Source organism: Schistocerca serialis, chromosome 6 (genome assembly GCF_023864345.2).
Source record: "Schistocerca serialis cubense isolate TAMUIC-IGC-003099 chromosome 6, iqSchSeri2.2, whole genome shotgun sequence".
Classification (NCBI taxonomy): Eukaryota; Metazoa; Arthropoda; class Insecta; order Orthoptera; family Acrididae; genus Schistocerca; species Schistocerca serialis.
The window spans coordinates 146,160,662-146,186,440 of record NC_064643.1 but is presented as its reverse complement, the minus strand read 5'-3'; the positions used below and the strand labels follow the sequence as shown (position 1 = coordinate 146,186,440).

Here is a 25,779-nt window from a genome sequence, read left to right as displayed (position 1 = left end):
ATCTGCACTTGCTGGTCACACATGTATTTTTTTTAAAAAACTGCTTCTGCAGTACCTCCGTACTCTCGGGCCCAGAGTTGCTACGACAAAGGAAACTGAACTGTAGTTTACTACTCGGTTATCAGCATTTCTGTTGCACCTGTGAATGTCTCTAAAAATTTAATGAGTTCTTTTGTAGAGTTGTTGTCGTAACCACGAAGTTTTTCAGAGACACCCTACTCTGTAGGTATTTATATGATTTTATCATGCTGCCTAATGATAGACTGTAGCATCTGAAACAAGATGTTCCTTATAGCTCTCATTCCTTGCTTGAAGCTAGTCCATAACAAATTCACATCATAGTTCCTTCACCAAACAGTGTGTTTCTTTGGCAGCGTAAGTCATCAAATAAATCACGGGAACCTCACTTCTCAAATAATCATCATCAAAAATATGTTTCAGGACATGTTCAAAACATAAAATGTGTAATGCATGCATAATACTGAAAGGATTGCAATATCTTGCATACTTTACAGCATTGGTCAGTAACAAATGAAGTCTTACTGATATGCTGGAGATTTACTCCTAAATTAAATAACATTTCCGCAATTCCCCAGACTTTTTCTTCTCAGGAAAGTGAGTTGCTCCCAATACCATATTCTGCAGTGTCCACTTCTGAGTGACACAGCATGCAGTAATAGACAGACAATACCTTTCCTAATACGGATCACTTCACATATCCATTGTACATGCATTCACATCTACAGCCTTGTCTATCCTGGGCATCACACTCGCCCATGTTTCATTGACTTGTCTTTCAGTGTTTTGTGTCATTGTCATATGATGGGGCATAATGTTGGAGACATCCACCTTTCCAAATTCTGAACTGACAAAATGCAAAATTCTCCACCTGATACAAGGGTGTTTTGAAAAGTTCTCGGAACGGAATAGAAAAAAAGTACTTACATCACTGAAAATATCTTTATTTTTCAATGTAGTCTCCTTGTAGATTAATGCACTTGGGCCAGCAATGTTCCAGTGCCTTGATCCCATCTCGAAAATGATTCCCTCCAGACCTGCAAAATAGTTGTCAACTCCGGCTATCAATTCTTCGTTTGAAATGAATCTCCGTCAACCAAGAAAAATTTTCAGTTTTGGGAAGAGATGAAAGTCTGATGGAGCAATACCAGGTGAATAAGGTGGGTGTGGCAACAATTCATACCTTAGTTCGTGTAATTTTGCCATGGTGACGGCACGTGTGGGGGTGCGCATTGTCTTGATGGAAGACGACTTTCTTACTTGCTAAACCTGGCCTTTTTTGTGTATCTTTCGTTGCAATTTGTCCAGGAGGTCAGCATAGTATTCTCCAGTAATTGTTTAACCAGTGGGGAGACAATCTACATACCAGAACACTGATGCCATGACCTTTCCTGCCAAAGGAATTGTCTTTGCTTTCTTTGCTGGCGGAAAAACAGCGTGTTTCCACAGGTTTGACTGTTGTTTTGTCTCTGGGGTATAGTAGTGCACCCAAGTTTCATCTATGGTCACAAACTGGCATAAAAAAATCTTGTTCGTTTCTCCTAAAACGGACAAAAAATTGTTCCAATATGTTCATTCTCATGAGTTTTATATCCAGCATCAAGAGTTGCGGCACCCATCTTGCAGATAATTTTTTTTCTAATTCTTCAGTTAAAATGTGATATACCCTTTCAGAAGACATCTGGCAAGTGTGAGCAAGTCCACGCATTTTCAATCGGCGATCCTCCGTGACCATTTTGTGCACTTTTGCAATGATTTCTTGAGTAGGGACATATCATGGCCGACCACTGCGCAGATCATCATCTAAGCTCTCCTGACAAAATTTAAATTTATTTGTCCACTTGGCAACACCTGAATATGAAGAAGCAGAGTCCCCCAGTGTATTTTTGGAAATCAGCAAGAATGTCCTTTGTTTTTATACCTTTCTTTATGAAGTACTTAATCACTGCTCGAATTTGATTTTTTCCATCTTTGCATATCACTACATGGGAACAACAGAGCCACGTCACTGCCACAGCTCTCTTCCAAAAGCACTGAAATGGCAGGTATTTACAGGCAACAGTCCAATTAGTATCACATGAACAACTCATCGCGCTAGCGCTAACCTCTCATGGTGATTCCCGAGAACTCTCCAAACCATCCTCGTATTAATGTAAACGGGCAAAGATCCCTAGCACAGACTTCCACCCTCATTTTAGTTACCATGTGTTTCAGAAAAGCTGGTAATGGTTCAGAATGTAAATTCTAGATCTACATCTACACTCTGCAAACCACCTTGAGGTGCACAGGAGACAGTACGTCCCATTGTCCCAGTTATTACTGTTTCTTCCTGTTCCATTCATATATGAAGTGTAAGAAGAATGACTGTTTGAATACCTCTGTGTGTGCAGTAATTATTCTGATCTTATCTTCACGATCCCTATGTAAGTGATACATAGGGGATTATAGTATATTTCTAGAGTCATCATTTAAAGCTGGTTTTTGAAACTTCATTAATAGACTTTCTTGGGACAGTTTACGTCTGTCTTCAAGCATTCCAGCTCATTTCCTTTAGTGTCTGTGTGACACTCTCCCATGGATTAAACAAACCTGTGACCATTCGTGGTGCCCTTCTCTGTATATGTTCAACATCTGTTAGCCTTATTTGGTACGAGTTAGACACAGTTGAGCAATACTTTAGAACTGGTTGCAGGGGCAATTTGTAAACAATCTCCTTTGTAGACTGCTTTTACAAATAAACTGAAATCTACCACCTGCTTTACCCACAGCACAACCTATGTGCTCATTCCATTTCATATCACATATCACTTTGGCGTGTTTTGCAGACACATGCCTTCAGCTGCAACATAGTGGAACTGAAAGACAGGAGATCAGAGCTAATAATCAACATGATTTCTATCCTTACCAGTCACTACTAAAAATCTCTCCCAAATTCTGCTACAATCATCATTTTTCACACTCAGGATACATTATTCTGACACTACATTTGCTAACTACTACCTCCTTAGTCTCACAGTCACCTGCTATGTGATCCTGCAATGGGTGACGGACTGGCAGTCAGCTAATTAAAGTAGGTTCACAAACTAGATGAAGGAAATCTGATACACTTGCTCCCTGGGTCCAAAGCATCTGCACTGACACACGCCGGACTTCACGGAACTACATCCATCGAGCAGTTCAACTGAGCATTAATGCCACATGCATACCTCTTAGCAGAAGTACATTCCACTGGAGTGCTTACAAAACAATTTGGCTGGTTGCATATTCCAGGAATTACGATATGAACAAAAACTGGGAATACTAAGAACCAACAGGAAAAGTTCTCAAAATAAGTACTAGAATACAAACCTCACAAGTCTGGTCACACCTCTCTCGAGTTATACGCTGAAGTTATGTTAACACTACTTTCTAGTTTCCAAAACTTGCTTCTACTGACAATCCAAATGACATCTATATCCGCTCTCTTTGGATACAGACATAAATCTTGAGACTACTGATCTAAAAGTAACGCAATGAGTATTTGTAGAGCGTGAAATCTATTTTTTATGACATAAATCAAAGTGGCATGGAACATTACTTAATTTAATGGTCATTATTTTTATAGGACCAATTTTCACAGATACCAGTGTTTAGTAATCGTTTCTGCTAGTTACTATAGTCCAATTAAAATTATTTGATACTTAACTTCTATCATTTACCGATACATTGGAAGCGGCTGTCGCAAGGTATGACAGAAATATAACACAGCTGATTTAAGTGACCAATGGCTGAATTTCAGCATATGGAGCACTTTGTAGACCTGAATTTAAACGCATGTCCTAACCTAGCCACAACCTTGTGACATGCAATGTATCCATAAAAACAATGATCAAATATCTGCAGCATAACTAAAATTGTGATCACTTTGCTCATGGCAACTAAAGCTAATCTTTATGAGCAAACCCAAGACAAAAAAATTGACATTTCAATGCTGAAAGCAAACTATAATTTATTGCTGTCATTGGTTACCTAAAACTATCCTCACACGGGATACACAAGCTGCTGTTTTACCAACTGATGAACAGTCCCGGTTGACATTTGCTTACAGTTATAGGCAACACTGCCACACTCCAAATGAATAAAGAATGATAGGAAGATAAGTAAGAGAAAGTAAAAAAGTCAATATGATGATGGAAATGAAATGGCAACTTATTAGAAATAAAAAAAAAAAAATATTGAAATACATTGACTGAATAGAAATAATAATCAAAGTCTTTGGGTTAGATTTAGAAATAAAAAAGATTTTGTGGCATTTAACGAGATTTGAAGCTATGACCTTCTATACGTACTGTTTATACACTACCTAGTGTTCTACACCACTATATTGCCTTAGAGTCCTATACTTATGACTGATGACTGAGCTGCAACATTGAATTGCAGCCTTCAAACAATTCAGCTTCATTCAATGTGAAGCTTATCCAACACAAGTTGATCTCTGTGCTTATACAGCTTGTGCGGAAGTATCCAACAGTTTTGGTTAGTGATGTGTATGAAATCTATGCATTTCATTAACATTGTTTTGTGTGTGTGTTTTTTGTTTTTGGTGTGGTTAACAAGAGAGATCAAATACAAAATAAAAGTGCCAGACTCATGCTTCGGGATCCGAACACATCAAGTAAGAATGCCAGACAAGGAATTGAAAGTAAACTGACCAACTGCTGAAGCAGTTCAGCAACGCGAATGGTTCAGGTGTGACTTAGAGCTGGTTTCCTCCACTCACAGCGCTCAAACACATGAAGTGTCAGAAGTAATTCTAATCAGACTACACCTACTCTAAGATCGTGAAAGAGATGCAAAATGAAAGAAAACATGATGTTAATATTTTTTTAAATATTTTACTTTCAAAGGTTAGTGACTAATAAACAGTTCCAAACAAGAGACCACCCTTCCAAACTGGAAATGACAGCATGACAAAACTGAAATCTTATGTACACCACCATATGCTACAAAATATATTTATAGTTCTTGCTAACTAAGATGCTTCAGTCACCAGATTCCCCAGTACCTGTAACAAGAATTATTTTTGCACTTTAGTTACTCCAGTAATCCTTTTGTCATCAACTTTATACATAAGAAAAAAAAGCGCATATCATCATGCAGTAAAATACTTAACGTTATGAATGTGGAAGACTACAATAAAAATTAGAAAAGAAAATAAAAATATTAAAATGTATTTTTTTAGAAAATAAGAACAGCACAATTATTCTCACAATCAAAAACAACTACTGCCCCTTAACACTACACAGTTTCATTTATTTTAATTCTTTATTAATTTTTCATTCACTACATTTTATACTGCCAAAAATATAAATAAGAACAAAGCATGGGTAAGAATAACCATGAAAGTCTTTTAACGCCTGTCTACTCCAAGGTTTTATAATAACCTTAGTACTCCATCCACTACCTTTACTTCAATCCTGAGTGTTTTCCCTTTTCCTATCTTATGGAAACAATAGCCTTTGACCTGATTATTATTGATCCCAGAAACCAAATAGTGTGTCACATATCTATACTGCACTAGAATGAGCACTATAAACTCTATGCATTAACAGTTTTAAAATACAATAACAAGCAGGATAAAGTGACTGTTGCAGGACAAGCCGCAATGGAAACTGTCTAAAAACAGTATATTTTGTCAGTTTGTACATCAGTGATGGCATTCATATGCCCATTTGTGAGCAGCATTTCTTCATCCACATACATAACTCTGCAGTCCACTAAGCATGTTAGAGGGTACTTTGCTTGACACCACATATTACAATCTCTTCCCATTCCAAGTGCATATAAAGTATGGGAATAATGACCACCTAAGTACCTTAGTGTATGCTGTAATTAGCCTAATCTTGTGTTCATGGTCCGTATGGGAGTGAAATGTAAGGGAATGAATTTGTCTACAGTCTTCACTTAATAATGGTTCTTGAAACACTTTATGTAGGCTTCTGCATGTTAACATTTTTGTTTAATACTGTTATTAAAAAATCTGCTTTTTTTAGTTTTAGTTTGTTTGTGTGTTTTCCATGATTTAAAGCTTAAGTTCAGCGAACATCTGTGCATTGTTTACATTCTCGTGTTTTTATGTCTGCCTGCTGTCAGAAGTTGGCTGCACAACTCAATGAAAGATAGGTTTTCACTAGTTATTACTTTATTACAATAAAAAGTGTGTGATAGGGCTTTTTAGTTTAGTGTGAAAGAAGTGTCATGTGTGAAGAAAGTAGATGTTGCCGTAGGTTGGTTAGTTTTGTCAGGACCTTGGGTTGATGTTTTACCAAAGTGACTGTAGTGGAGAAGGCAGTAAACTATCAGATGAGGCTCTCCCATGGAGTCGTATATGCAGTTGAGACACAAAAATCATAGAACAGGGGGAAAAGGCAGAATTAGAAGTAGCATTTTTTGAATGAGATAGGTTGACAGAGGAAAGAGACAGTGGGAGCTCACACGAGGTGACAAGAAATAGGCAAAAGGAGAAAACCTCGGAAACCACATTCCAAATTCTGGTTAGCAATCAGTCTGACCTTTTACCTGAAAGAGGAGAAGAGCCTCAACCAGTTTTGAGCAGCAGATACTTATGAACAACTTTATGGTTAGGTTGGTAGAAAAGTCAAGTAGAAAGAAAGGAGTCCTGCCGCTATGTAACAGTCATGGAAGGGGTGTAGGCTAAATGCTTCAGGAAAAGCTAGATGTAGAATACCAGGTTACAAGCATAGTGAAACCTAGTGCCCAGCATAGCCAGGTGACAGAGAAAATGGTAGCCTTGTGCACAGATTTTGATGCAGAGGATCAGGTACTTATAGTAGGAGGAGCATGAAACAGCCTAGCTAGCAACTCCTAATATACTACAAAAGGTCACCTGGAAGAAATAGAAGCACCAACAGCACACACTCGTGTTGGGTTTGTGGTGGTTTTACAGTGCCATGATGTCACATCGCTGTTGGCCATGTAAACAAAGAGCTGAGTTGGGTTTTAAGCAAGTCTCCTATCCATGCTGTGCCTGTTGCTGCAATTGGGAGATTGGGATATACAAATTGTGGCCTGCAGCTGAATACGAGGGGGAAGGACAGATTATCTGATCATCTTGGAGGAAGTGTAAGAGGAGAGGGGTCATATACACACAAGACAAAATCCCTGTGGTTAGCGAAGTCAGAGGAGTGCATTTTTTTTATGTTAAGAGTCAGATTACTGACAGAAATTAGAGCAGAACAGGACCATAATATACGAGGATGTGCTGGAAAGTACTGCCTCCAAATTATTTATGTGAAAACTCTTCAGCTTTTTAAATAAAACAAATGTTATTAACATTCAACATCCTTATTCTTTATGTCTACATATTTATTTCTCTACGGAGTCACCCTGGTGGCAAACTCATTTCTCTCAATGCAAGACCAGTATGCTGGTACCATCACTGTATAATGTTTGACTTTGTTGACAGAGACACAACCTTATACCTGTTCGCACTGCTTCATCACTATCACTGTAAAGTCATCAAAGGAGTTCTTTAAGTTTTGGAACAGATGAAAATTGAATGGAGCCAAGTCGGGACTGTGTTTAGGATGATCACTGACAGTCAACACAAGGTGTGAGAGTGTTGGAGACATTGCAATGCTTGTGTGGGGTCTGGCATTGTCATGCTTAAGGATGTGTTCCATGTGTGGACAGACTCTTTGAATTTGAAACTCGTTCACAGCATGCTGTTCCTTACACACCACCGTATTACCTGCTACAATTCAGAGCTCTCTAGGGCAGAGGTATGCAAATTTGTAGACATGAAGAATAAAGACGTAGAATTAGTAACATTTGTGTTATTTAATAAGCTGTAAGAGGTTTCACATTAAAAACTCAGAGACATTACTTTTCAGCATGCCCTCATATGCAACAGTTTCCCAAAAAATAAAATTAGTTTCGTTGGAATGCGAGAGGTTTGAAAAATAAGATATATGAGCTTCTTGTATGCCTAGATGTAGAAAATTCTTCAAGTGATATGTGTTCTGTACCTCTCTGAATGCCATGTAACCTCAGGGATGAGAAGTTAAATATCAGGGTTTACAGATTAGCATAAATTTTTGTATAACATAGAAGAAGGAGTTGCAACAAATGGAGAAGTTGGGCACAAGTGCAAAAATATTCAAACACATAGTTTTTGCATAGATCAGAACCTAGGAGCATGTGCTTGTGAGTTGTTACTGCAGAATACTTCTCTGGTAAATGTAACAGTCTACAGATCCCCCTCTGGGAAACTTTCAGTTATTAGAAGAGATCTAGATGTGTTGTTTAGCTACCTGTTAGACATGATGAAACAGTTAGCAGTTTGTGAAGATTTCAATGTAGGTTTCTTAACGGATACTGACAGGAAAATGGAATCATTATCTGGATGTTTCAATCTAATTTCAGTAGTCATTTTTCCACCTTGTGTGCAGCACGACAGTATGACACTGATTGGTAGCATTTTCATTTTCATTTTCATAGACACTGCTAAGGCTGAAACAGTTAATGGGTACCCCATCATTGATGGACTATCTGGTCATGATGAACAATTAATGGACATAAACAATATACCACCTTGCAGCCCTGAGGCAGATTCACTCAAAGCAGTAAGGCTTATTTATGAGAACCTGATACAGTGTTCTAGGATTAAGTTAAGAGAGATGTAGGAGTTGAGGTCTGTATAGAAAGATTTGCTAATTTCAAATTCAATTTATTCTATAGCAAATTAGTGTCACATCTGAATGCTACTACTATAAAAAATACTGTAATATTTCAAGGAAAGCCATTAAAATGTCAAGAAGTATGTACATCTAGACAGAAATTAATAATGCAGCTAATAAGATTAAAATTATATGGAATATTGTTAAATAGAAGACAGGACAGTCAGTCAGCATAGAAGAAACCGTAACTATTAAACTAAATGACAATGTTGTGACAGATATTCACAAGCTATTAGTAATTTTAACAATCACTTTCTAAATGTGGCAGCAAAAGTAGGATTAAACAGTTCAGTTGAAGAAGTGAGAGAATATATTAAAAATGACATTTCACAAAACTTTAAGCAACCAGATGTATCACCAATGTCCTTGGCTGAAATTAATAGAACTATAAAAATTCCAAAAATGAAAAGCTCATTTGGTGCTGATGGAATTTCAAACAGAGTTATAAAAAGTTATTTCAACTTAGTAAGTAATTTCATTAGTGATGTATGGTAAAACATCACTGGCACAGAGAATTTTTCCAGACAGATTAAAATATGCAATTGTTAAACCTCTTCATAAGAAAAATGACAAGATAGACAACCAATTACCATGCAATATCGTCCAATTTCCTAACTGACATCGTTTTCCAGAACATTCAAAAAATTGACACTCTCAAGAGTAGAGTCATGTTGAAGCAGAAACAACCTACTTAGTATAACACAGTTTGGATTCCAGAATGTTAGCTCAATTGAGAATGCTATTTTTGTATTCACTCATCAAATATTACAAGTCTTAAACAATAAAATATCAAAGGATATTTGTTGCAATCTTTTCAAAGCATTTGACTGTGTAGATTATGTTACATTCTTGGAAAAACATAAGTTTTATGGAATCGATAGCTTTGAACAAACCTGATTTCAGTAATACTTAAGAAATTGGATGCAAAAGGTTGTGCTGAATAATTCAAACAATGTTCCAAGGATAAAAAATTGTATGGAATGGAGAGAAATCACAAGGTGTTCAATTGCAAGTCCACTCCTGTTCTTTATACACGTGAATGACCTTCCACTCAACATTAAACACACAGAATTGGTACTTTTTGCAGACAATACTAGCTTTAAAAAATAAATCCCATTAGCAAGAAAGCCACAGAGGAGACAAATAATTATTGAGTGGTTCTCTGAAAATGAACTCTACTCAATTTTGAGAAAACATGTTATATTCAGTTCTGTGCAACAAATAGGGTCATACCAGCAACTGATGTAGCACTTGGGCAGGAGTCAGTAAATATGGTAGAATGGTCCAAGTTTTTTGGTGTACATACTGATGAAAACTTGAACTGGAAGAAGCATATTATTGAACTACTCTGATAATTAATTTCAGCTACTTCTGCACTTCATGTACTTTCTATCTTGGAGGAAAAAAAAGAAAAAAAAGCCACTAAGTAATGACTTACAGAATAATTCTATGGAGTAACTCACCACTCAGAAAGAAATAACTGAATGCACAAAAGCGAGCAGCAAGAATAATATGTGATCGCCATGTAGGTTGGTTGGCTGGCTGACTGCAAGTTTTTCAACATTCCAACGATATTTTCCCCAAGACCAACAAATCTTAAAACATTCATGCCACCCTACAATGTCTCATGTTAGTGCTATTTATGTGGACCCCACACACCTGAACTATTTTCTAAGGTGGAACGCTCAAGTGATTTGTAAGCAATCTCCTTCATAGACTGCATTTTCCCAGTATCCTGCCAGTGAACTAAAGTCTGCCACTTGACTTACCTGCAGTCGTCTATGTGGTTATTCTATTGCAACAAAAACAAACAATTATTGACAAAATTATTTAATTGGATAGATAAAAAATCTACTCACCATGCACTGGCAAACACACACATAAAAGACAATTGTAATTGGCAAGCTTCGGAGCCAGTGGCTCCTTCTTCAGGCAGAAGGGTTGAAGGGAAAGGAAGAAGGGTGAAGGAAATCTACCTTTTTTCCTACACCTCTCCAGTCCTTTTCCTTCACCCTTGTTCCTCCCCCTTCAGCCCTTCTGCCTGAAGAAAAAGCCACTGACTCCGAAAGGTTGTCAATTACAACCATCTTTTGTGTGTGTTCTCCTGCCGCTTGGTGAGTACATTTTTTATTTATGTTGTTATTCTATTTCATACCCCCACCAAGTGTTACACACAGATATTTGTATGAGCTGACCAATTCCAATTGAGACTTGTGGATAAAAAAGTATACAATACTACTTTTTGTTTTGTGAAGTGCACAAGTTGCAATCTTGGCACCACTTTGAAATCTTATCAAGATCTGACTGAATATTTTTTGTAGCTTTTTTAAACAGTACTTCATCACAGATAACTGCATCATCTGTAGACTGTCTGATGTTGCTATCAACAGTGTCTGCCATGTTATGGGTATGCATTATGAACAACAATGGTCCCTACACACTTCCCTGGGGCATGCCTGAAATAACTTACTTATATCAGTGAATCTCCATTTGCAATAACATGCAGAGTTCTTCCTACCAAGAATCCAATCCAGCCACAAATATCACTTGATACTTACTAAGCTCATACTTTTGATAGTTAGAAAAAGTCTGATACCAAGTCAAATGCTTCTTGGCAGTCAAGAAAAACTGCATCAGTCTGACTGCCTTGATCCTTGATTTTCAGAACCTCATATGAGGAAAGTGCAAGTTGGGTTTCACACTGTTAATTTTTGGAATTCATGCAAGTTGAACAGAGGCGATAATTCTGTTCAAGACATCTCATTTCATCTGAGCTCAAGATATGTTCCACAATTCTACAACAGATAGATGTCAATGGTCTTGGTCAGCAGTTTTGTGGATCACTTCTCTTACTCTAATTGTAGAGCAATGTGACTTGTTCTTTCTCCCACCTACTGAGCAAAGTTTTTTGTTTGAGGGATTTGCAGCATATTACGCTTAAAAGAGTATCTAAGTTGCGATTTCCGAATAGAATCTGATATGAACTCCAACAAGCTGTGTAGCTTTGTTCAATTTTAATGATTCAGTTGTTTCTGAATGAAATTGACACTAATATCTATATACTTATTTTTGCAGTGGTTTGAGGATTAAATAATGGCAAACCAAATCACAAGCAGAAATAAACATTCATACAAGGAACATAAAACTTAATTATGTACACAAACACATCTTTATTTTTGTTCTAAATCCTACCTGAACAGAGGTTAACTGAAAAGTTAATTTCTGTACAGATATACAACTACATGTTTTCACCTATGGTGCCCTGTTATACTCAAAGATGATGGGTTTCATAATCATGAACTATTAAATTTTTTTAATGAAAAGATAGACATTTTCATGTAAAAATTATAATGTGTCATGATGACAAATACATGGTTTCTGAAAGAAACTGATGGAGATCTTAACATTCTCTGATGCATATTAAATATGTTCCAGAAAGACCTGTCCTTATATGAAACACAATATGCAACACTCAGTCCTTTCATCTTGCAGCACATGAATGACACCTTACTGTGCTATCTGTTAAGTTGCTGGCCATCATAGCCTTCATGACATCTTGTGAAAAATCATTTTAATAGTTTATTTTCTGTCACAACCACATGTAATTTCAATAGGAAATTACAAGTTTTGACTGTCAGTGAGCAACTTCAGATCATACGAAGGAAGCAGTTCCCTACCAAAAACTGAGAAATCTACAGTGTCAACGGATATATGTAAGGAGTGTCATCCCGCCAGGGAATTAGCCCTTATTTGCACGACACTGTTGACTCATATCCATTGACAATGTGGATTTCTCCGAGTTCTTAGTAAAGTACTACTACTTCTTCTCATTATCTTAAGATGGGCAGTGAAAGACAGAACTGGTAATTTACTGTTAAAATTATGAGTGATTTTCCTAGAAAATATAACATTTCAAAAAGTAATTCAACAATTACTAATGGCTTTAGCATGATTGAAATGTTGCTTCTTACATATCTTTATGCTAGGCCGATGTCTGTACTATTAAAATTAGGATTATACTTTTATACTTCATGCACATTATATGCTCAACAACTTCCTTCTTGCAGTACCAAGAATTTGTGTTCATAATCTGTAATACTCCCATTCCAAAAACTATTCTAATATGACCTGAAAGGGATGTTATATCTTTGTTTCATTTATTTTCATGCTTCATTTTCTAATTTTGCATAATGTGTTGATTTATACTGTGAAAACTATGAACTACCTTCAGGAGTTAGCAACTGTTCCTTTGCGAATAAGAAGTCTGCCATTTCCTCTGCTTCTTTCATATTTCTTCTTCTCTTTTTAGGTAAATACAAAAATTTATAGCCAATAACTCCACCTATTGTCAGTGCAAATCCAAGAATTACTGGATACAGAGGTCTGTTCCTAAGTCGCTGCAAAAATGTCCCTTGTTTATCCATAGTTTTGCACATAATGAAATCCTGAAACATGAAACAAAATATTTGAGCAATATGTTGTGAACATTTAAAAAATCATAATATAATAACAGATAATGTAAAACTTACATATACATGTTTTGAACATTTATACCAGAAAATTTTAATGGAAGCACTGAATAAAACCTGTGTTCATCAAAGGGCCAATGTATGTGACTTCCTGCAACTTCTCACTACAGACAGCTACTCTCCTTTGTTTCATGAACATCAAAGATGCTTGTTAATACAGCAAGTTGGACTGTTGGGATTTATTGTTCAGTTTTTGTAGAAACAAACAATGCATACAAAAGTGAATTATGTGCTGTAATTTATAATAATTTTAACTGAAAATTGTGAAATAAACATCCAGGAAGAGGTCCTATTAAATACTGCTGAGGATGATTAATAAAGTCTACACTCAGTCCTCAACCACCACAAGGGTAAGGGAAATAAGCAGTTCCTGAATCTTCCCTGAAGATTACAACTGTATGTTGGATAGACACTGGACCCTTACATTTCATTTCACAAGCAGTGCTCTCACCAAAAACACTAGCCAGATACGACACGCGAACTATCTCTACAGCTTCATTTCTTCCAGGACCGCTGTGCTGCTTTTCTAGCACTACAGAAACTAATATTTTGTTGGTCTAATGATCCTGATAGGAAGATTCTTATAGTGAAGTAAGCACCCACAGATCTAGACATACACTTCTGTAGATTGACACTTACCAGTTATCTTTCCAGAATGTACATCCTGCCACATGTCAATATTAACTATTTACACAAATTTTATGCCAAACACGGAAAGAAAAGCAGAAAATATGAGTTTCATGGAATACTGTGGAGCTACATTCTTGGATGAGACAACGAACACACTTCGTGACTGAGCTGTTTCCACTCCCTTTTTTAATCATAAAAAAGTTGTTCAGATGTCTACGGAAGATAAACCATAGCCAAAAATCTAGTGACTTCCAGAATGGGCAATAACACTAAAAAATCTGTAACAAATCACATTTGATCTTAACAGAACAACTGATTAACTGTAGCAACTGACTGTAGTGTTCTGTAATTATTGTCAAAGTATTTTATCTCCATGTGCTCCAGGTATGGTTCAATTCTGAAGGGGGATTCCCAAATTGTTATCTCTCCCTCATCAAATATAACTCTCTCTCTCTCTCTCGCTCTGTGTGTGTGTGTGTGTGTGTGTGTGTGTGTGTCACTCTGGCCTTACTGCTTTATTTTTCCTTCAAAAACTTTTACAGTACACAAGACAGTAATACAAAAAACCCATCAACAATCAAGCCAGTGGAAAATTATTGTCCATGCAGTCTCAGCTGACACTCAACCCAGTGTGGTGCCATAGAGTGTGATCGTAAATGGGAAATGTCTTTATAAGCACACCCATCAGCCACCACACCATGTGCCAACTTAGTTTGCTCTGACAGTACTCAGTCACCACAACCGAAGGAAGCCAAAGAAATAAGAACAAATATCAAAAGAGTGTTGGTTTGTTTCCTTGACCTAATGAGAATAGTCCACTATGAATTAGTTCCAAGACATTACAGTTAACCAGCACTACCTACTTTTTAGGTCCTAAAGTACTTTGTGAAACAATGCAGACAAAATTGCCTGCATTGTGGTGCTCATGGAATTTTCTCCAGGTTCAGATTCGTGGTTCAGTTCTTAAGGACTCCCAAACTTTTATTGTCTCTACTTCACCCAGTATAACTCGCTGTCACTCCCACTTTTAACATGTCTCAGATTTTAATAATATTAACATTCAAATAGGTTTTAATATAGTAATAATTATTTGTTTACATCAGACATTAGTATCTCACTTTAGCACAGCTCCCAAACATTGCAGTTCAGAGAAATGCAAAGCAATTGATTTCAGAATTGTAATAGAACAAACTCTCAATAGTTTGGCAGTTTCATAGTTTACAAAATATAAAACTGAAGTGTGCTCTCAACGCTATCAGGATTTCACTCAGTATTACAACTGTGAACACAGATCTGCAGACTATGGCTATGCAACTGTGAAATTTGGAGGGGGGGGGGGGGGGGAGGAGGAGGAGGGGTATTGGAGTACTGTTTCTTTCAGCCATTTCTGCTTATGTTTGCAAAGTCAGCCTATCTGTTCTTTTTTTCTTTGTGCAGAGTCTTTCTGTTTCTGTTTGGCCTTACTCAGCTTCCTGTGGTTTGCCAGGTCTCCCTGTGGAATCACAAACTATGTCAGATTTGTTGTTGACAACAGGAGTGGTCAGCTTGCGAATGGGTGCAGGTGCCCTCACATGGTTGGAATGTTTTACAGCAGCCAGTCAGGCTACATTTCCATTCACATGGCCAACCAACTGAAAAGTATCCTGTGATAAACATACAGTAGCTAGAAATTTTTAGGCTTCCTTGTCATTTTTGAGAATATTAACTGTCATGTTACTTTTTCTCTGAAAGTTACCCGAGAAATTTATAATTTGACGTACAATATTTTATGGACTATAGGACACTAAGACTATAAGGTTCACCTTAATTTTTAATCAATTTTTTTCTAAAATAATATTTTTTCAATTTTTATTATTAGATTGCAAAGTCAGACCAAAACAAAATTCTTGGTTTATAAGAACAAACTGACCTTTAAAATCCCTAAAAATCGTCATCTGAACTTTCTTCTTCTTCATCTTCATTGTTGTCCTCTTCATATATATAAGATGATCTTCACGGCCATTGAGAGCATTACTTACACTGTCATTCTTGAAAGAGTAAAGAATAACATCTTCTGTCATTCTAGGCCAAGACTGTTTTATCCACTGACATACTTGTTTGATTGTAGGTCGTTTTAAAGCTCTCTTTGGCATGGATTCATGTTGGGTTTCATCCATTAACCATTTGTTCAACTCCTTTCTCAAGTACACTTTAAATCGTTTATTTATCATGACGACAAGAGGTTGCAATTGTGAAATAAGTCCTCCTGGAATAACAGGAAGCTCCGTATTTCCCTGTCTCAATTTCTCTTGCACATAATTTTTCAAACGGCTACTAAACTGATCTAGCACAAGAGAACTCTTCAATAAAGCAGCTTTCCTTCTCTCCCACCCTCAGTTAATCCATAATTTCATAATACCAGCATCTCTCCACCTTTGTCATGTATGTGAATAACAACATCTGGTGGTATTTGAAAAGACTTTGGCACTGTTTTGCACTTGAAAATGATCACTGGATTACATTTAGGACAGGCACCTTGACAAGAAAGGACAACAGTGTAGCACATTTTTTCATGTCTACTTGTTTTTATAGTTATAGTTTTAGCACCTTTTACGCCAACAGTTCTGTTACTCGGCACATCAAATGTCAGAGGAGTTAAGTCCATATTTGCTATTTGGCTTAATTCCACACTGGTTTTCTTTCAGTGTTGAATAATAAAGCGATGGAAAGATATGTCTTCACACTCTTGTGGCATTTCCGGAGATATTCTGGTTTTGGTTACCATCCCAAGTCCATGATGATTCATGAACCTGTAGCACCAACCAACTCCACCCTTCTGTTAAGTTGCACTGTAGTGCTAGCTTACGATCATGCATTTGAATCATTTTTGTATTAATTCTGATGTCATTTTGACGGTGTCCTTCAATCCAATACGTTGTATTCTAGTTTTGGCCACTTTGCATTCAGTCCTCTATTTGCCCATTTAGTCTTCCTTATTTTTCTCAGTTCTTCTTTACTATCCCCCAAGCCATGACGGTTTTTTTCTGTTGGTTGAGTGCCAAAATGCCACTTAGCTGCTTTTCTTCCATGTTCTTCTGCATATGCATATTTATAGCACACATCATACAAATACCTTTTATTTTTTTTCCATTGCGAAACTAGATACCAACAAAAAATTTTGTACCATTACCGATACCACAAGTCACTCTCAATTCAAGTTCACTGGCACCATACACTGCAGTGACGCATCATAACCTACATACAGTGTTCTAAGTTTGTGATGTCAGTGTGGGAGAGAGACAGTGTTAGCAAGCTTGTGAATCCCCACAACTCATGTTCATCACATCGGTGCACTGCTACTGCCAGTTGAATCCAGTGTTGCCAGCTAGAGATAGGTTCCCTGTGGCATCAGATATATGGCCATTCTTAAGACTGGCAGGAATTTTAAATCAAACACTGGACATTTAATATATATTAATTTCGAGTTTAGACACAACTGAATTTTGAAGGCAATTTTTTAAAGAAGTAAGTGAGTCTTATAGCCCATACAATAAAATATGTAAAAATATACATTTTTTTACCAATATGTTCCTAGGGGGGGAGGGGGGGCAGAGGGAGGAATGGGGGATGAGAATCATGAATCCCTCCTCCCATGACCAACTCCTTGGATTCTCACCTGACTGGCTGCTTCACCACTACTCCTCTTGCAGTCCAAACACACTCAGAGTCAAATAACTGCTGGGGTCAATTTAACGACATAGCTTTAAGTGATTTTAAAAACAGATCATTGGGACAACTGCTTTACGTATGGTGGATAACTTTCCAAGATAATCAAATTTTGTAAACATAAATGTGTTGTTGAATAAGTATCTTCATTTTTGCCCTGCATCTCTGAAATGGTGGAAGAAGAAGGGGGGGGGGGGGGGGGGGGGGGAGAGAGAGAGAGAGAGAGAGAGGTCAGTTGAAGAGTAGGAAGAGGGTGAATTACCTAAGTTAATGATTCAGTTTAGAAATGTAGTCACTATACAACCATTGTTGCTAGTGGGGTCGGAAAAAAGAAGCCTTAGGACAGTGCAGTCCTTTTGCTAATAAAGCAGCTGGAGTTGTTTCACACGCAATGTTTTGTAATGTTGTTCGAACCTTGAAAACACCATTACCTCAGCATGTATGGGTGTTTTGACATTCAGCAACTATTTAACTATGCAGTACAATAATTACCACAAAGGCACAGTGACACAGCAACTAGATGTGGCTGCTTTAATTTAATACAAAATATTTTCCTCAAATTTTGCTTTTTCTACAATGGATATGACACTGAATCTCAAAACTGTTTGTACTAGCAGTCCTTCGGATGTTCACAACATTGCACATTCTGACTTTCTTCTAGTTGTACAAAAAGAACAGAATTAGAGTTTTGTGTCTCATCAATATCTATTTAATTAGAGACTGTGCACCACTGCCATTATGGGAAGATATGGAAAAAAAAAAGTTGAATAGACCATCACAAAACCTGCCTACCATGATTTAAGAAAACAATGAAAAATCTAAACTAGGATTGTTAGAAGGGAACCGTGTGTGAGATACCCCTTACTTGGGGACAGCATTTTACTTTCTGAATTTTACATTTTATTGGGACACTGCAGCTAGCAGAAGTAATTTGCTCTCTCAAACAGCACTGGAGAATACAGCATCAGCAGATGAGAAGCTGCTTCTCACACAGAAATTGGTAACGGAGGGACTGTATGCCGCAGTAGTGAGTCATTCACGTGAGGAGATGTAAGCAAGCCATGACAAAGACTCTTTGGCAATCTATATACAGAGAAACCACATACATTCAGATGATGCAAAACAGAATTTTCTTTAATAAGTATTAATATCAGAGGACATTAGGCTAGTGAAAGCTAGGAGCAGCCTAATTATCATTAAAACTTTAATACTACAATACCACTATGCAGTAAACCAGTTAAATCTGAAAAAAAATGAAAATTATTCACCTACAGACTACATTCAAAAGCTATGAAGTTGTAAGAGCTACACACAAGATTTCTGCCGCACGCCCGTCTCATCAGTCCGCCATAGAGTGTAATCTGAGGCTGTTCTCTGTACTAGTTGTCTTAACCATGCTCTTTGTCTTTAGTAACATATGTGCTGATCTGTTTCAACTATTTAACTGCAAACTATTTTACAGTGTTTGCTAATAAATACACTATATCGGCACCCCAGGACTTATTTGAAATAGACTAGCTACCTGCATGACCAGCTGTACCAGATGTTACCTAATATATCGCTTTCTATAGACTCACGGCTAAACCGAAAACTGTTCTGGAGATTAGGTACCACGAGGGGATCTTCCAATAAGGCATCCACTGTGTGGGCCTTTAAGAAACTGATGTTATGGATAGTGTAGGCAATGCACAATGTGGTATTACTATGCTTGAGAAATGTTTTTAAAGCTTTTGTTGAGAACAGGTGGTGCAATTCAACATGAGTGCACTGGTGAGAGAGGCAGGAAATGAAGGTTGAATTAAAAGTGACAAATCTGTGGCTTGCAGGTAACAAGAAAGAGCTAGAGGTCTGCATATTGCTGGGTGCAAAAAGTGTGTCACGTAATGTAATAAGTTCATGTCCTGGAAATTTAAACCACATCCAAGAAATAAAAATATTTCACGAGAAAAACATAACAAGGAAGAAGACATGAGACAGCAGCAGCAGCAGATGTGATGAGACGAGCCATGTAAACTGAGGAGAGTTGCTGAACACAGGTAGCGCATAGGAAGCAGTCCGAATTGCAGCAGCAGCGGCACTGGGTGGGCTAGGGCACACATGCAGAGGTCTGGAGTTCGAAATATCAGTGCAGCATTGGCACATTCTTCAACCAGCTACATTGTTCAGAGGACACAGAAACTTAAATCTAATAAGTTGGGCTTCATGTTAGCTGTTTTAGAGCCTATCAGTAATTAGATATTGTGGTGTATATTCCTTTTGAGGTAGTAAAGAAGAGCAAAGAAGGCGAGTGTAAATTATTTGAGACAAATGAAAGAGCAGAAAGTGTCAGCATATGTTTGGAAAAGGTGTAAGGAAATTTTGAATTTAATGAATCAAGGAGAGAGAAAGTGAGGTTTAAGATACAAAATAATAGCAGGAAATTTGATGAAGTAAAATATGGAATTAAATTTTCCTTGATACACATGAGTGTTAACTTTATCTATGATAAAGTCTCAACTTTAGCTATGATACTGATAGAGCCTGAAGAAATGAATTAAAATTTGTGCCATGGCCAGGACTTGTACCCAGGTCTCCTGCTTACTAGGTAGATATGCTAGCCATAACATCACCATAATAGTACAGGTAACACAGCTGCATGACGACATTAGTCCAGTGCCCTCTCTAATACAAACTTCAATTCACGCCTTCAGCCTATTTTCCCCTTCTTAAAGTGTCAATACCACCTATGCCAGAGCCTTGGCAATACTGACAATTTAAGAAGGGAAAAACAGGCTGGAGACGAGAACTGAAGTTTGTTTTAGGGAGGGCATTGGACTAGGGCAGTCCATGCAGCTGTGTTAGCTATACTGATATGATGATGTAATGGCTAGCACATCTGCCTAGTACGCAGGAGACCTGCGTTCAAGTCTTGGCTGTGGTACAAATTTTGTACCATGTATGGGACAGGTCTTGCATCTAGGTCTATCACAGGGGTAGGAGTCATGAGGTAAGGGGTCGGGAGCAAGTATTGTGTAGGGATGGACGAGTATATTGTGTAGGTTTGGAGGACGGTGGAATACAGATATGGGAGGGTTGGGAAGAACAGCGGGCAGGACATTTCCCCTTTCAAAGCACGACGAGAAGTAGTTGAAACTGCTGTTCCAGTGCTGGGTGGTACTGAGTTATGAGGGGAATGCTCCTCTGTGGCCAGGAAGTGGGGCTTTCATATATGGTGGGAGACTGTAAAGATAAGGCACAGAGATTTTATAATAAAAAGTATGATATTATATTGCATCAACAGACATTTGTGACTGGCATGGGGATCTTGTGGTATGGAAGTCACAGCATGTCATCTTGGTTGGAGAGTCATTTACAGATGTAGAAGTAACTTTGGGTGTGCCATAGGAAAGTGTGTTAGGATCCTTCCTATTTATGAACTATATTAATGACCTTGCTGAAAATATTAATAATAACCTCCGTTACTTTGTGTTATAGGATTTTAGAAGTGGTGCAAAGCTTGGCAGCTTGGTTAAATGTTCGTAAATGTAAAACTGTGTGCTTCACAAAATGAAATGTTCTGATAAAAAAAATTGTAGACTATGACTATTATATCAATGAGTCACAGATGAAATTGGTGAACTCTTACAAATACCTGAATGCAACAATCTGTACGGATATGAAGTGGTATGATCACACAGGTTCAGTTGTAGGTAAAGCAGGTGGCAGGCAGGCCGTGGTTCACTGGTAGAATACTAGGAAAGTGCAACCAGACTACATAAGAGACTACATACAAAACACTCATACAACTCATCCTGCAATATTACAGAAGTTTGTGGAACCTTCACCAACTAGAACCAACAGAGGATATGAATGGATACAAAGTAGGACAACACAAACTGTCACAGGATCATTCAACTGATGAGATTCATACATTTCACTTGACCTATATGGCCCACAAGAAGCCCTTGATACCAAAAAATCAAACATACAACTGCAATACACAGTATTGCAACGTTCCCTTCACCTATACACCTCAAATGACACCCTCAACATAAAAAATCCAACACATGCAAATTCAAAATGCAGTGTTGTAACATTACCTTGACCTATATAGTTCAAATGATGCCAATGATACCAAAGTACCTCACACAACTCAAAAACTAAGAACCCCCCAGAGCCACTTAACCAGTAAAACACAAATAAAAAAACTATACACAGAATCAAATGAAAAAACTGTAAATAATGCATTAAAGACAAAATAAAACAAAGAAATACACACACACATAAACTAAACAAAATCCTTCAAAAAATCCCAACCTCCCAACCCCCACCACCCTTTAACCAATCAAAACCCACTTCTAAACACAATATCCACAAAGAAATATAACAAAGACTAAAATCATTCTCACATTCCTTTAAAAAGAATAAGTCCTCAAAAAAAAAAGAAAACACAATAACTCCTCAAAGATGTAATGATTAACGGTAACAAAAATAATATGCAATTAAAACAATTTCCCTGATAGCAAAACTACATCTCTCAAACCAGTGACTCCCTTCGATAGATTGCCAAATACTGTCCTGGGGACACGGCCATATATGGCGGTCCTTGTCGAGTCTCAAGCCAGTTTCAGACACACACACACACACACACACACACACACACACACACACACACACACACACCACCTCATGTAGTATGCAATTGAGCCGAACGACTATAAAAACCTTATTTTAGTCATTATATCATCAGCCAGCACATCTCTTGAGTTAACAACTATTAAACTATTCTGTCATATCCATCTCTAACAAAAAATAACAAAAACACTATTACATTTCAAGGTCCATAAAACATACACAACACTAATCATACCCAAAGCAAACTCAAATGCACGAAACAATAAGTCGACATAACTCACTAACAACACATTACACTCTTCCAAAAACTTCACAGAATGACTGCACAAAGTTAAATGAGGGAATATCAAACATAACACAAACACATTCAAACATGTACATCCACCACAGGTGTTCACTACCAAATACAACATGCCTTTTACAAACAAGACTTGATTAAAAAAACACAACACCACAATGACATCGCATGACACAACACACTTATGACCCAGGTCAAGGCAGACAAATGGAATCGCACAGTTTCCTTGACCTTCATTCCTCTCAATTCCATGTTCTGAGTAAATTTCTCATACCTTTCAGCGACTGCCTTTGGTAGAGCAGAAGGAGACAATTGATTTTACTCATAGAACCATTCATTTCCTCGAAATACAAGTCCTGCAGTCAGAATAAAACCCTTTACCCTTCCTCCTGTATAGAAACCATTATTTCTACAATTTATCTGCAAACATATGCGGGATAAACACATGCTAGATGTTAAATTGTGAGAAACATACCTTTCTTGGATACTGCTTAAAATCACCTTTACGTAAATCTGCAAAGAGGAATAAAATAAAAGACAGTCATCTTGTCTGCCCTTATTTTTCTTATTTTCACTGATAGCCACTTGGTTCTCCTGTATTATGCCTCCATTACATAACTCTTCCATGCTTTGTACACTCTCCCAGTGGTCACTTGGTTATCCCACCATCACTCTTTTCTCAGCCTGAGCAGCAACTTATAAATAATCAGAAGTGTCACAAACATGGGTGGATGAGTTAGCATGCCTGTGGGGTCGTCAATCAGCTGTAGGCAAGTTAGGTGAATGGCTGCCATTCACCATTTTATTTTACTATATTAAATACAGACATGAATAAAAAGTAGATTAAGTGCTAGATTACTCATTCCTTAATGTGACAACAGAGAAAAATACGTTGAAGGAAATAGGCTACTGAAGATCAAATATGAATGTCATGCAGGGGCCTGAACCAAAGAAACAAGCAAGACAGCTCCACAGAAAAAAAACAGTAGACGATAATATCTAAAAGAGAGGAAGGGAGCAGCCAGTTTGATCACTAATGTGACAATGGGAACAGAAGTAGATTAATAAAGAAGAACTGAGAGAAATAAAAGAAGTATCAAGTTGTTGCAAACCCTGCACCTCAAGTCTACAATAATAGTCTACATACGCAAGGAGATAGTTCTACTCCATCCGTTATTCATATTTTGATCTATTGAAACAATGGGTAGAATACCCATCAATATTAGATACTGCTCAATAATATGCAGTCTACTGACATGAATAGCAAACTGCTTCTACAGCATTTATTTAGATGAAATTAATCTTCGGTTAGCGACAACGTTTATAAGTTCATAAAACAAGTTATAAGAAGAAACCATAACTCATAAGTGCACTTTCTACCAGATATTTTGTTGCGGGACGTTTGATTAAAATTTAAAACAGAGTTTCTATGTGTGTGTGTGCGCCCACTGAATTATTTATAGGATTCAATACAAATGGCTATCAGCCTTCAAAAATATAAACAATTTACCTTCTGATTTTCCATACCCAGTGTGTAAAGTATAAACAGAAAAATGTACATTGTTACGATTACGTTTCGCGTAGTATCACACAAGAAAACACAGGTATTACTGCAAGAAAGCATTTTACACTCCCAGATATCGATGACAGGGAGACGTTACTGTGAGAAGTAAGCAACTTAAACAACTTTACCCACTACTGTCGGTATATCTGAACAACATACTGGCACTTACGTATTTTCACTTGTCTGGGACTTCCACAGGTACGCCCTCTTTCCTAAAAACAGTTCTCTGTAGTACTGGTTTCCAGATATAAATGCCTCCAAGGATGCCTATAAAAGAGACAATAATGATTTGTGCATTTGTAATTCCTCTTGGTCTTCTGACTCTCATAACTAGCCGAGTATCTACAACTCAAAATGTTCTCATCACTAGCTGTTGTACAGCTGGCAACTGTCCAATTCCGGCAACTTGCACCTGATAAAAAAGTTTCACAATATTTACTATACACAGAAGTAATCTACTTAAATTTGTCCATCCACACGATCATATACTCTTGTAATCAACTCTCTTTCTTATTGTTCTGGGCGTTTTTTCCACCTTCGGGTGCATAGACCGGCTTCATGTAATACAGAGTCCCGTGATAAATCAAAACAGCTGCTGCCAGCAAAGGCAACACTTTTTTCATTCTATCTCCAAACTGCATACTCTTGAACTAAATATAATTTAAGAATTTGGCTGATCAAATGTCATAACCACGAGACTGTTGTTTTAATAAAAATCACCTCCCGACCACATATGTTTGCTAACTATTGCAGTAAATAAATATAGTCTATCGACTTAGGTCTTATTCGAAATTCGATGTACGTATCGATATGATCTTCTTTGCGCTTGGTCACGACCGTGACAGGGTGCCAAAGCAGAACTACAGCCACTGTATTTTGTTCGAAGAACACATCCATATAATTCATATATGTATTTTACAGCCAATAAGGCCATCAACTAACACAAGTCTGTGATCTTTGTTTACTGCTAAAATTCCAGGTTTTATCCAGTAAGGCAAAATATTCAAAATTTCTGGGTGTGTGCATTGACGAGAAATTGAACAGGAAGAAACACATTGATGATCTGTTGAAGTAGTTCGGTTCATCTACTTACACTATTAGGGTTACTGCAAATGTTGGCGATAAACGTACCAGTAAATTAGCTCACTACGCCTATTTTCATTCGCTGCTTTCATATGGCATCATATTTTAGAGCAATTCTTCATTAAGACAAAAAGTATTCATTGCACAAAAGCGTGAAATCAGAATGATAGCTGGAGCCCACCCAATATCACCTTGCAGACATTTATTTAAGGAATTCGGGATATTCACAGTGCCTTTGTGATACATATATTCCCTTACGAAATTTGATATTAATATCCCATCCCAATTCAAAAATAATAGCGAAGTGCGCAGGATGATCTTCACTATTCTGGGTTAAATCTGATTTTGGCACTGTAAAGGGTGAATTATGCTGGCACAAAAATCATTGCTCGTTTGCCAAATAACATTAAAAGTCTGACAGATAGCCAACCAACATTTAAAAAGAAATTAAAAGAATTTCCAGATGACAACTCTTTCTATTGAATAGATGAATTTTTAGATATGAAGTAGTAACCTTAAAAAAATTATTATATTGGGTATAGAAAACTTATGTTAAACTGACACGTTCCACATCACTACGAAATGTCGTATTTGTGATCT

General features: G+C 37.3%; 1 long non-coding RNA gene across 1 annotated transcript; it reads right to left on the bottom strand.

Annotated features, from left to right (window-relative positions):
• Positions 1 to 4,872: 4,872 nt before the first annotated feature.
• Positions 4,873 to 24,862, bottom strand: LOC126484427 (uncharacterized). The gene is made up of 3 exons (XR_007587854.1): positions 24,266 to 24,862; positions 12,982 to 13,201; positions 4,873 to 5,062 (listed from the first exon to the last, which is right to left on the bottom strand). It is a non-coding gene; the product is annotated as an uncharacterized LOC126484427 (long non-coding RNA).
• Between the last annotated feature and the right edge of the window lie 917 nt (positions 24,863 to 25,779).